Source organism: Stigmatopora argus, chromosome 5, assembly GCF_051989625.1.
Source record: "Stigmatopora argus isolate UIUO_Sarg chromosome 5, RoL_Sarg_1.0, whole genome shotgun sequence".
Taxonomy (NCBI): domain Eukaryota; kingdom Metazoa; phylum Chordata; class Actinopteri; order Syngnathiformes; family Syngnathidae; genus Stigmatopora; species Stigmatopora argus.
The window spans coordinates 3,937,347-3,950,525 of NC_135391.1; the positions used below are offsets into that span (position 1 = coordinate 3,937,347).

Below are 13,179 nucleotides of genomic sequence, written 5' to 3' on the forward strand. Positions count from 1 at the left end.
TGTTATGTTACGAGCGCGTTGCCGTGCAAATGTTTCTTTGTCGTGTTAATGTTTCTTCCAACACATGTATTTCATAATCCTGTTTACACTTTTCACCAAAGGGAGCAAATATGAAGTCATGGCCTTATGTTCAAGTGACCTTCCCTTTCAAAACTTTCCCACGTTAAATATAATACCAACGAGTAGAGCGCAGACCTCCGTCAAGGTTGTCCTGTTAACGATCGGATAGTGTGTGTGTGGCGATGTGAGGTACAGTATCTGTAGGTCATCTGATCTTGGGTATGTAAGAAGTTCTCTTAATTCTGTAACAGGAACTGGCCTGTTAAATAACTGTTGACAAAACTGGCTGAAAATATTGAGCTCCCCATTCCCCCCCACCCCAACCTTAGTGAGAATTTCGGAGAAACCTAAAACTCGTGTTTCCAACAATTTCACTGGCTACATTCGCAGTCTTTGCATCGTACAACTGGAGCACTTTGCTTTATTTTTATTAGAAAACTCCAAATATGTCCACTGGCTGTACAAATTGACAACAAATGTTTTGTCTTTCAAGGTGACCTTGCATGATTACAAGAGTATTTCCATTGAAATGACTTAGGCAGATTATTAGTCATGTTTGCTTCACGATGAACCAACTTCAACCAGGTCATGCACTCATTTTCATCTGAGATATAAACAATACAGAATTCCATGCATGATCACATTTTACCACACCAGCTTTGCTTTATATTTCAGTGTTTATACAGCTGTTTTGACCACCTCCCTCATGAAATGTGTCATGGACCAGTCACGAATTTTTTCCTGATAAGATCGTTTTTTTTTTACGGAATAAGACTGCATGCGGTAAGAGTCGAGTGTCTGTTTCGTCAGGAACGCTACAAAATGTGGATCGGCCTCCCAACAGCTGGAGACGTGACCGTCAAATTGGTTTATCTCTCAAACAGCTTGCGAATTGTTTTGATAGCGTATCGGGGCTCTATTGGACTAAATTATGTCTGCTTTGTTCCTAACTGCACAATAAGACATCAGTCTGCAAAAAGTTCAACTGATTTCAATTTAAAGTCCCACTGTTACCTTACGGGTCCTTAACTGGATTCGCTATATTTGGCCAAGTGACAAATAATGTGTTGCCAATGAAGAGTTGTTAACAACAACATTGGAATCGAGACAACAAGGATTTTGCTGGTGTTTTTGGCCCTGGCGTCGCTAAAGGTACACTTGGAAAAAAACTGTTTTCGTATTTCCAGATGATAAGTTATTTGTTTTTCAATCACTTTGGTTCCTTGTAGAGTCAAGAGGTGTAAATGTAAGATATTTAGCATTCAGTAGGCGCCCGAGTTCCGATGTTAATGGACCCCACGATGCTTTCGTGTTGGGCTCTCACTCTCTTACTCTCTTACTCATGCTGTGTGAAGGTGAGCCTGCCTCGGGTTTGACCTTGCATTGTAAAATCTTGGCAGATATATGTTTAACGGGACTTACTTCCTCCCCTGACCCACTTCAAATCTTGTATTCGCACAACAGCCCCAATGAGTATGGACTACTGATGAGCACTCCGCTGGAATTCCTACTTACAATAACGCCATGGGTTTCTACTATGCAGAGGCAAACCATGACAGAAATGATTCATCCTTTTTCGTATTCAAAACGTGTTACGTGAAAACTGAGAACCTTTCTTGTTTTAGCCCCCCTCTGGCAAAATATCAAAGCACATCTTCACGGACAAATTGGCATTCTGTTCTTGACACACTTGGTGATTTCCTCAACGTGATCAAAGTCAAACGTATCCTTCGTAGATAGCGTAGTAACGCCTGGAACTTATTGACGAGGACTAGACTGTCTTTTTAAGGCGATTGAGCCATGAGCTCCACATCTGAAAATCTGAAAAACGGACACTTGTATGATCTTACTGCGAGAAAGTAGATGAAAGGCCACTCTTAAATGCGCTCGCTAACACGGGAGGAGGTGTGTGACAGAGATTACTTAGATTACTGTATCTGCTGCTCCGCTCTATTCTTATCTCTGCACTGTTAAATGCACACCGTAAAGTTGTGGTGACGTTTCACCTCCTTTGCAAGACACTTCAAGCGTGCATTATCTGAGTCACATGTCTCGGTTTCTCTCAACGGCGTTAACTCTCTGGATATTTAAGTCCAAGACTGCAGGGTGAGCCTCACAGAGGTATGTGCGTCCATTTCTATGCCTCGTAAGATATGCACACATGTTATGTGCGTTCGAGTCTGGCTGTTAAGTAACCCAACCCCCAGCGGAGAGATTTTTTGCTCTGCACTTTCTATGTGCACTACATTACGGGGACTTCCCCTCCCCCTGTCGAGTGAGTCTTCCGAGCCGGTCCCTTGGGTGGGTGTCGGTGCAGAAAGTGGGCCTTTGGCCCTGTCCGTGGGACATTATTGATGAAGTGAGGTAATGGATGTACCCGCTGTGCTCCCAGGGACACAGAGGATAAATCAGGGTGGGTGATATCCCACCTCTCTCCAGACTCAAATGTCATTTCATCAGCTTAATTTATGGAGGTTCTGCACTCTTCTGAACACCTCCCATTACGATATTCCTTCTTATAGCGCCACCAAGTTTTTAAACGCTCATTGTAGTGTGGAATCTGGTCAGAGAGTATTTAAACATGGATCCGTAACTATTGAAAGAATAATGTTTGGAAGAGTTTCCCTCTGCATAGTTGAAACTAATAGCTGTTTTTTGGCAGTGCAGCACTTTTTGAACAGGCATATTTGTGCTGGGTAGGCAGAGGCGAGTCACCTCTGTTCTCTTGGCTGAGCCAAAATCATTGTGTCCTTGGTGCGAAGAGAGGAATTTGGCCCTCTTTGGAAGGATTATTTGAAATATAGTAGCACTTGAAATCAAAAGCCACTCCAGTCAATTGTACATTGACTCTCTCTGTTCATGTGCTTTGTAACATTCGCCTTAATACGTCCATCGCCAAGGTCCTATTGGTAGATCGCATGACAGTTTGTTCATTTCCTTTACGCCTAAACTATTTTGTTTGTATTATGACACCGCAATGCACGGCTACGCAGCACTCACATTGCAGAAAAAGCTATACTTTCACTTTTTGTTTATTTTGAACACAGCAACTTATTTTGACAGCTGCTCATCAAGCAATACCTTGATCTTGGACACATCAAACACGTGCCGAAAATTATAGGCTTCAATTCGGGGCCCCTTTCGTGCTGGTAGGAGAGTCTCAATATGCAACACACATAGTTAGCCTGTTGTTCACCATTTTATCATCATTTTTACAAGGCATAATTCAAAAAACAAAGTACCCGCCCTCCTTATTATGCGTTTTTTTGGGCTGTCAGGACTTATACTTTGGTGCGACTACTGAAAATTATCATATCCCATCAGCGAAAAACATGTCAAATGAAACCTAGTATGATAAACATTTTCATTATTGTGAAAAGTCACTTCCTTTAGTTTTTTTTATAGCATCTGACCATATATCTACCTTTGATCCTATCCCTGTAACCTATTTTTCTCAGGGTAGAGTGCCAACAGGCAGTGAGTGAATCATACTCCCCAGGCATGTTTTCTCCATTGCGAAAAATGATAGCAATGTGTTTTTTTTGTGTGCGTGTGTTCATCCTCTTGCTGAAAATGGATGTCATACAATCTTGCTGAAACACGTTCAAACAAGGTCTTTGGACCATGCAAGCTAACAGATGGTCGACTGCGCTCGAGTAATGCTTTCACACTGCCAATTTCATCATAGGGGCTCACTTGGATGTTGTTAATGTTCTTGCCGTGCCCACCGCGACCACAACACTGAATTTGGGAATGATTGGATTAGCGGAGTAGCGGAATATTTTAACATGGAACTGTCGTGTTACCATTACCTTCCATTTTGTAATCAGAATTTACAGCTCTTTACAAAAATGAATGTAAACACCGAAAGTATCTCATTGTGTGATCTCGTTTGGGCATGAAACATTTGACTGAACAAATACAAAACGATTCCTTTCAGCCTTCGTTGTTGGCCCCAAGCTTTCTAATGGATGAACAAAACAAATAGAAGGATACGTAATTGGAGACTTTGTGTATATGTAAATATTTGGGGCATACAATTGTTACAATTACGCGTATCTGTATTCTTACTCTAATCTAACGTATTCAGAGATTGACAATAAGTATTTGAACTGATTTGTATGTGTACACGCAAACAAATAGCCTAACATTCATTAGTAATGACTAAAAATAGAGTTCGAATAGAATTGAAAACAGAACCCTCTTGTGTGCGATGCTCATTAATGTCTCAACAGCAAAAGATAAGTCTACATATGATTTTAATAAAAGGAAGGGGGTGAAATGAAAAGAAAAGCACACACTGGCTGCAAGCCAGGTGCAGACAGAGTCAGGAAGTTAAGCCGGAATTTCAACAATGCGGGCAGTTGTTCGGCTTTTCACTCAGATGCCGCATTCATTCCTCTCAGAGCCGTCTTTGTGGAGGTAAGGTGGAAGTCAGACCAGGTCCAGTGCTTGTAAATACATTGTGGGCCTGACTCTGCACAGGAAATTTGGACTCGTTTGATAATGCAGTTGCATCTGATCTGTAAACTAATCATCCCAGATCGCTTGAGTGAATTCTAGCTCAAATATACAATAGGGTCAGAAAGAGAACGTGGTATGTAACTTAACCAGAAGATGAATTACAGCACATATTGTTTCAGGTAGGTAAGATTCATGACCTTAGCGCACAAAACATGTGTGTTATCCATTACCGTATTTTGCCGTTTAATATACCCGGGTATATTAAATGATTTTTGCTTTTTTGAGGCTCTCGTTTGTGCGCCATTTAATATACCCCTGCCGTTTAATGTATAAACGGCAACTCCGCTTTTTGGGCAAGATTTGTATGGTGTTCATGGGGGCATAGTTATAGATACTTAAGTTCATTAAAATTCCAAGTCAGACTTTATTCAGCAGTAAGTAGTTTTAATCTGAGCATTAAGTAGTTTTAGTCTGCAAAATGTTGATGCACCCCATCACAGCATGAAGAGTGTGTAGTGGATCGTACCTTCCCGCTTGTGCGCCATTTAATATACCCCTGCCATTTAATATACCCCTGCCATTTAATATACCCGGGTATATTAAATGGGGGGGTATATTAAACAGCAAAATATGGTAGGTCCTTTAGGAATACACAATTTTTGGGGGGGGGGTGTATCGATACCTGTCCTGTTTTGGTTCGGGCTAAATCCCAAAAGTGGGTGGTACGTTCCTTTTGGACTGGTGTAAATACAAACTAGCGAACTTTGGCGCGCAGTAAATAGTCAGTCTGAGACGTCGCTGGAGAGTCAGTCTTGGTCCAAATATGTGACTGCATCGTGGTTCCAAGCTGTTTTGAAATTGCACACCTTTTTCCACCTAACATGCTTTTGTAGCCACAGGCAATATCGGAAATGTTGTTTGGTTAGCATTCCAGTCTGTAGTTAGCCGTACGTTGGCCAACATGAGTTGAGGTTCAACGTAAAGCAATGTGAAGTCTGTGTCTGGGTATTTGATATTTGGGCAGACACCAACATAAAAACGACAAAATTCACATCAAAATATCGATATATTTGAAATGTTTAACGCTAAGATGGAGGTGTAAACACAGCCTTGGTCTTAGATTTGATTTTAAATCCAGTTCCATGAAATTGCTCCACTATTACCACATAGACACAGTAATAGCTGTACATATTGTTTCAGTTAACATTTATGGACCGTATCACGCAATTCATATATTTAATCAATTACTTCCTGTAGGAAGACAAGTTTTTTTTTTTTGGATTTGATTGCAAATTCAGTTCAGTGAAGTTGCTCCACTATTGACGTATTACTGTATTTTCACGACTATAAGGCGCACCGCATTATAAGGCGCACCCTCAATGAATGACACATTTTAATTTTTTTCCATATATAAGGCACACTTGATTATAAGGCGCACTGTCTATTTTGGAGAAAATGTAAGACTTAAGTGTGCCTTAGGTATGTGAAGAGGGCAAAAACGCACCAAACCTGGTACTTTTTAATTTCTAATCAAAGCCATCACACATATAGGCTTCATTAATCTGGGGCAGGCTTTCAAATTTCTGTTTTGATTATGACGTTCCCTCGAGCTAGCTCTCTGTGCAGAGATTTTCAGTTTTTCCCCCTCACTTCAGAGCTGTAATGAGTGCGTGGTATACACATCAACTGACAGCCTTTGAAATCTGTCGACTGCTTAGAGATGCTGTTTTGATTTTTTTGGGGGGGTTTTAACTCGCAAGGAGTGAAAAACATTTGTGTTTTATCAGCAAGTTGACAAATTGGCCATTGCGGCAATGTGGGATAGATTAACCGTCCATACGTTCGGGCCCATCTGAAGTCGACTGTTGCCTTCTCCGCTTTTGTGACGGTTGGGTGAAGAGGGGGCGGGAGCGCTGATGGTTAGAGGGGGTCTCCCAAACCGCAGAGCAGAAAGAAAAACACAGGAAAGAAAAACAATCCCCTGACATCACAGTGAAGTCTGCTGCAGCGAAATTTAGGTCAAGATTTATGGCCTGTTGGGAACGTGTCAGATACTTTCATTGCTTTGCCAGTAGGCCAAAGTAGTTCTATAAAGCAAAACAGTAATATTTTTGGGGGGAGATGCCATCACCTGCAGTATTTGGAGTGTGTGGTGGGGAGCTTTCACGCTATTTAGTCGGGCATTAGTTTGTAGACAGCATGTGGTCGGGTGATCTCCAAAATTCATCCTTCAATGTTAAGTTGCTGTATTCACAGCTTGTACTTCTCAGTGGGCATCAAGCGGCACAGATGTATGCTCCCCTGGCCTGAAGGGGTTTTGTTTTGGACCCCTTTTGGAGCCTGACGTTTACATCTGTTGTGAAAGTAAACAAAATTCTGGGTGCAAGGATTGGGTCACTGATTGTCGGAGTAAATGATGTGAAACCATCTTATTGATTATTCCACAAACACACATTTGGTCAGGGAGCTATTTGTTATTCATTTGATACGACGAGTTTAGAATGGACTATAGCGTTTGACTCTGTGATGGGAGGAGAAAGTTTAATCCTATTAGGGAGTTCTCCATTTGCGACGGTCATGGTTGGGTTCTAGGAGTAGTAGTGTTAACTTTATCTATCTTCAGATTCCCGTTTCAGATTTGATAGTTGGCCATCAAATCCAGGTTTGTTTTTCATGTGAAGATGAGTTGTAGAATGAACTGACTAAGTGCACTTTTGGAAATTGCAGATGGATACTCTTTGGGTGGAAAAAGAGAGGCAGAGTCTTGAAACGGGAGCTTTCAGTTTGATTTGTTTAATAACAAGGGACTGCACATATTAATTAATTCATGTTAATGAACATAATTATGTAAATATGTAAGATTTTAGCTGAGGGCTAATTTCCATCTTTAGTCCCTTGTGCAGGTTGAAGGAAAACAGTGACACACACACTCTTTCATCATGTGCGGTCGATTGGTCGCCGTCTTTTGGTCGCCGTCTTTTAGTCGCCGGTCTTTTAGTCGCCGGTCTTTTAGTCGCCGGTCTTTTAGTTGCCGGTCTTTTGGTGGCGGTCTTTTGGTGGCGGTCTTTTGGTGGCGGTCTTTTGGTGGCGGTCTTTTGGTGGCGGTCTTTTGGTCGCCCGTTGTCGCGGTCGGGGCGACCAAAAGACCGCGACCAATAGACCGTCAACTAAAAGACCGGCGACCAAAAGACCGACGACCAAAAGACCAGCGACCAAAAGACCGGTGACAAAACAAGGTAAAACAACACGGTCTACGCATCAATAAAAGCCAAGAAAAACAAAAGTCCGGGAAATTTGGAGCTTTTCTTTAGCCTAATAATTACTAGGGCATTAAGTATGACTAAATAGTAATTCGCAGTTTGTATTAAGGGAATTTGAGCAAAGATTTAAATGGTAATTATCACCTACCTTCCGGGCAACCAAAAGACCGGCGACCAATCGACCGTGTACCCTCTTTCAAATGCCATCTTCAGTGAGGCATTGTTGTCAGTAGTAATAACTATGGAACAAGTGAGAATAATATTTTAAATTTAAAAAATAAACTAAATTTGTGGTCAACCATTCAGGCAAACTTATCTTGATTGCCTATTCAGATCAATGCACTTGTAATAATAATAATAATAGGACTCATTGAAGGCTGAAGAAAAAAAAGTTCCAGATCCCTAACTTGATCATGATTAGCTATCTTCTGCACAACACTGTTTGAATCCACAACTGAATGAATGTACACTCAAGTTGAATTGGATCTTGATGCCAAGCGACATGAGGAGATCATCACTCGCCATCTTTCACATTTTACTCAGATGTCCCCCTTCAGCCCAGAAGAGGAAAGAGTGAACATGCGGGGTTTATTGAGAGAGAAAGAGAGGGAGAGAGAGGAAGAGAGAGAGAAAGGGTGAGGGAGAGGGAGGCGGTTCAGTCCCGACGTGGTGTGTGTGTGTGTCGGCCGCAGGGAGCAGCAAGCAACGGTAGATCAGTGCATTGTGGAGGACCAGGCACGACATAGCGCAACCTTCCGCGGGACAAATGACAAGGAAATCTAGCATTTGCCCTGGACTAATTCTCGGGGGACACGGGCCATCCAACCGGGGAGATCACTAAAGCCCCCTTGGCGACGATCGGGACTTTCGCTTGACTGTACAACAACGCCATTGAATGGTCCCGAAGGTTAGTTAGCCTCCATTGCTCGCTGTTCGTGTGGGCTTAAGGGTGGTCTGTCTGTCTGATGTGTTGTGTTGTGTTGTGGGATCACAGGATCGAGTCATTCTTCCAAGACCAGAAAGCGAGAAGCAGTATTGACCTTTTTTTTCCAGGCTACGTAAACATTGCAGCTACTCGTTTTTTTTACGAGGCGATTAGGAGCGAGGAAGCGTCGCATCGATGTGCGGTTCGAAACGTCACGGCGGCGCAATTGGCGAGCCGTCCATTGTCAGATGAAGTTGATTATTTTATAATTCACAAACACGTGCTACATGGCTAAGCTAAGCTAGTGGCTAACGCGGCTAGCTGTCAGAAAGCTACGAAGTGGCCGCTTGGCTTTGTTTTGGAACGCTCAGTGTCTTTGAAAATCTAATTTAAGATTTGAAATCACACCAATAAAATGAAGATTATGATTGTGTGGTGTAACTTTGTCGGGATGCTTAGAAGTAGTTTACGCAAGAGACGGCCGGTTTGCGTGTGTAAACATAGTAACAACGTCGGCTCTTAAATATATGTAATAGTAATAACATGTTTATTGATGGCATTTTAAAAATCATTCGCATACCAACTAACTATGTTGAATGATCGGAAGAAGAGGACGAAACCTTAACAAGAAAAACAAAAACGGAGATGTTATTGTGTACTACTTAGTTATTACCAGGGGTTAGTCAAGGTTTTATCTTTTGTGACGTATGTATTGTTATGCCAAGCCACCTACATGTGTTTACAACTTGAGTCTGTCATTTTTTTTAAATGGACAATACATGATCAGTTCACATCTGTTCACTTTATCTTATGCTTTGTATAATAAAGCTCTATATTGTCATTGAGGCTAGCAATGGAAATGTACAGGGAAGGTCAGAAGTAGCTGCATTGTGTCTTCAGAAAATGTATTAAAGGGTATCTAGAAAGGAACTGCGGTACTGGATGAGGAATTCTGGAGTAGCAGGGAAGTATGTCAGAGTAGAGTAGTAGTGTATGACAGTTGTACTACAGAAATGAAGTGTGCAGTGGGAGTGACAGAAGAGTTTGATGTTGAGATAGAATTGCACCAGGGGTCGGCCCTTTTATTTGCCATGGTGATGGATGGACTGATGGATGTGGTGGGACAGGAAGTTCCTTGGAATAGAATGTTTGCAGATGATATTGTGATCTGCAGGGAGACCGACTGGACTTGGGTGGTTTGGATATGACCAGAGGAGAGCTATCGATAGCGTGTGCGGTCGATTGGTCGCCGGTCTTTTGGTCGCCCCGACCGCGACAACGGGCGACCAAAACACCGGCGACCAAAAGACTGACGACAAAACAAGGTAAAACAACACGGTCTACGCATCAATAAATGCCAACAATGGCCATGAGCAGTTTCACTGAGCCAACGTGTGAGTGTATAAGAGTTTGTATGTACATGCGTTGTCCCTTTAAGAAGCGACGTCAGTCAGGGTCTTAACAAGTTCTCCAACAAAAAACAATTAAAGTCCGGGAAATTTGGAGCTTTTATTTAGCCTAATAATTACTAGGGCATTAAGTATGACTAAATAGTAATTCACAGTTTGTATTGAGGGAATTTGAGCAACGATTTAAATGGTAATTATCAATAACCTTCCGGGTGACCAAAAGACCGGCGACCAATCGACCGTGTACCATCGATAGAAGGATGTTGAGGGTGGGATTGCCAGAGAACAGGACTAAAGATCGACCCTGTACCATCGATAGAAGGATGTTGAGGGTGGAATTGCCAGAGAACAGGACTAAAGATCGACCCTAGGAAAAGATATATTTAACATGTTTGTGCTACTATAATGGCTTGGATTATTTATGATGAGAGAAGACACATGACAATTGTTTGAGTTAGGAATAGTGATGCATGAGCGCAGTGTTTCCTTGCTACCAGATTCATCAACCTGAAAGGAAGCAGTGATCATCCAGAGCTCAGTGTGGGAGACACTTTTACTCCCTTATTAAATCCCTGCTCATAGTATTAAAAACACAATATGGTTATGAAACATCTGATTTTACTTTAGTTATCCAATGGCTGTCTGGCTAGATCAGTTTCCTCTCATATTCCAAAAACATGGTTGTCAATTGGACAATCCAAATTGTCCAATAGGTGTTGGATGTTAGGATGAACACAAACTGTTAAGTTGTAACATTATTTCACACAGTGCCATTAGTACTGAGGAAAAAAATCATGCAACCCATTATGACGCATTAATAGTTGCAGGCATGTTCTGTACTGGTCTCAAAATCCATCCTATTTAACTGTAGTCATAATTAACAGAAAGATATCTTTCTGCAGGGCTAGCGTTACGCTACTAAGGTACATTAACACGATTTATTTCTCTAATTTATGCTACATTAATTTTACTTTGTATCGGGTCCTACACTGCTTTAAATGATATGTTCTCAGCACAGACTGTGGTCTGCGCAACAATGATTACACGTTGCTCGCCTTTTATTTCCATTAGGAATGCTGCCCTCCCCCCTCTTGCAAGTTTGACATTTTTTACTCTGTGTTTTTTCTTCTCTATTCACCATTTTCTATCTTGCAGCTTCGCTTCGCTTCTTTCCTGCTTGTAGGTGACCAAAAGGCAAATTTTCCCTCGCATCTACCGCCATTTAAAACCGCTTATGTGAAGCCTCGTGTCACAGATTGAATAGAATGAAATGGATACCGTACACTCGCTGGCTTGCGTACTGTGACAAAATTTGGCAGAACGGGGATTTCGTTTTGTAAGGGATCGAGTCTGTGATGCCTTGAAGGATGGGAAATGAAAAGGGTTCCTTTTTTGTGAACCGGTTCCCAATAAGATGATTACTACGATTTTTAAAAAAAATATTTTTTGCTTTTATGAATCATTTCATCAGTTCCTCTTATCCTATAAAAGAGTGATGACATCACATCGCAAAATTGCATTTAGTTTCTCAGCTTCATTCCGCCCCAAAAATGAAAGAGCTTTATTTTTATAAATGGTGGGAATATTTTTGATAGTGTGTGTAATTATTAAGTTATCATAATGGAGCCAATACATTGACAGGGTCTCCACGCCTTGGCTTATGATTGCCCCATTTGGCCATCACTCAAAAAGGCTGACTGTCAAACCTTGCTAAGGTTTTTATCTAAAACCAGTCTGGTATTATTTTGACTATTAGTTTTAAAAAAAGATGGAAGTTGCATAATCAACAGTCCTTGGACTATTTTCTGTAAGTGCCTAAAAATAGTTCTGCAAATTCCTTTGAACTGTGCGTGCAGATGTTGCTGTTTGTATTATACCAAATAATTGTCCTATATTATGTCCCGAGTAAAAAGGCAGAAACTAAAAAAAAAAGTGAAATATGAGGCCTTGACCATGACACATCCTCCTTCCAAGGTATCTTCCGTCTTTCCAATTGAGAAAGAGCAGCTGTCTGGCATTTCTTGGCAAACTCCACGTAAATTCTCACTGGTTTGGTTCCAGAGAGGCCCCATAACTTCCAGGTGCTAGAGTTTTCCGGACTACTCACGGGCAAAGTTCAATTAAATTGGACGTTATCCCACTTAACTTTGGTTGGCCCTGATTTGGCAAAGTTTGAGCACATTTCCTATATTTAAGGATTACTCAATGGAGGAACGGTCACCGTGATGTTCATTTTGAAAACATCTGTTGTCACATTTTCATGACAGCTCAACAAAATCACCAAGCTGCTTATGTAAGTGAAATGTAGCTTCAAAGGTGCCCGATTAGCTTTCAGGAACTTGGAGCATCCTATGTCCTCCAGGGCATTTAAAACCGACTGCGCAATCACAAACAAGTAGTTACTTCCTCCTGTAAGGATGTATAACTTCAGGATTTCATGTTATGTTATCTCAGTATTTGCTGCAAAGTGTCCAATTGCTTGTCTTATCCAGTGGCACATTGACCAGGAACATGGTTTTATAGTTACACACTATTAATTAGATATGTTCCAAAAAAAGGTTTCTACAGCGATCCCTCGAATATCGCGGTTTCAACTATCGCAGCTTCGCTACATCGCAATTTATTTTTTCTGGGGAATTGTTTTTTTATTAATTTTTTTTTGTAAATTCATAAAAATGTGAAAATCCATGCTGAAACTCTGTCTTCCGCTTGATACTAGCACTCAGCACTAAAGTTAAAAAAAACATATCTATTTATATATTTTTTTAAATATATACTTTGCGTTTTTTCATTTATTGCGGCCATGTCTGGTCTACATTAACCGCGATAATCGAGGGATTACTGTATTCATATTTTGAGACTTATTATTATGTCTTTGATTGATCAGATCCAATTTTGGAGACAAAGAACTGTCCGCGCAACACTTTTTTTTTTTAATCAAACTCTGTTTCCATTTTCATATAATCCTACCAAATGACAATGTCCATTGTCCAATCACTGGAGCTATTTTTAGACTACTGACATGCTCCTTGGAGACTATTTTATTATCACAGACACCATC

At 41.1% G+C, this 13,179-nt stretch overlaps 1 protein-coding gene across 1 annotated transcript in view; it reads left to right on the forward strand.

Annotated features, from left to right (window-relative positions):
- Positions 1 to 8,432: 8,432 nt before the first annotated feature.
- ncor2 (nuclear receptor corepressor 2) overlaps positions 8,433 to 13,179 on the forward strand; it is a 52,594-nt gene continuing 47,847 nt past the window's right edge. Inside the window, exon 1 of the mRNA XM_077600206.1 lies at positions 8,433 to 8,691. The gene's annotated coding sequence lies outside the window, so the exon portion shown is untranslated. The remainder of the gene's footprint in view (positions 8,692 to 13,179) is intronic.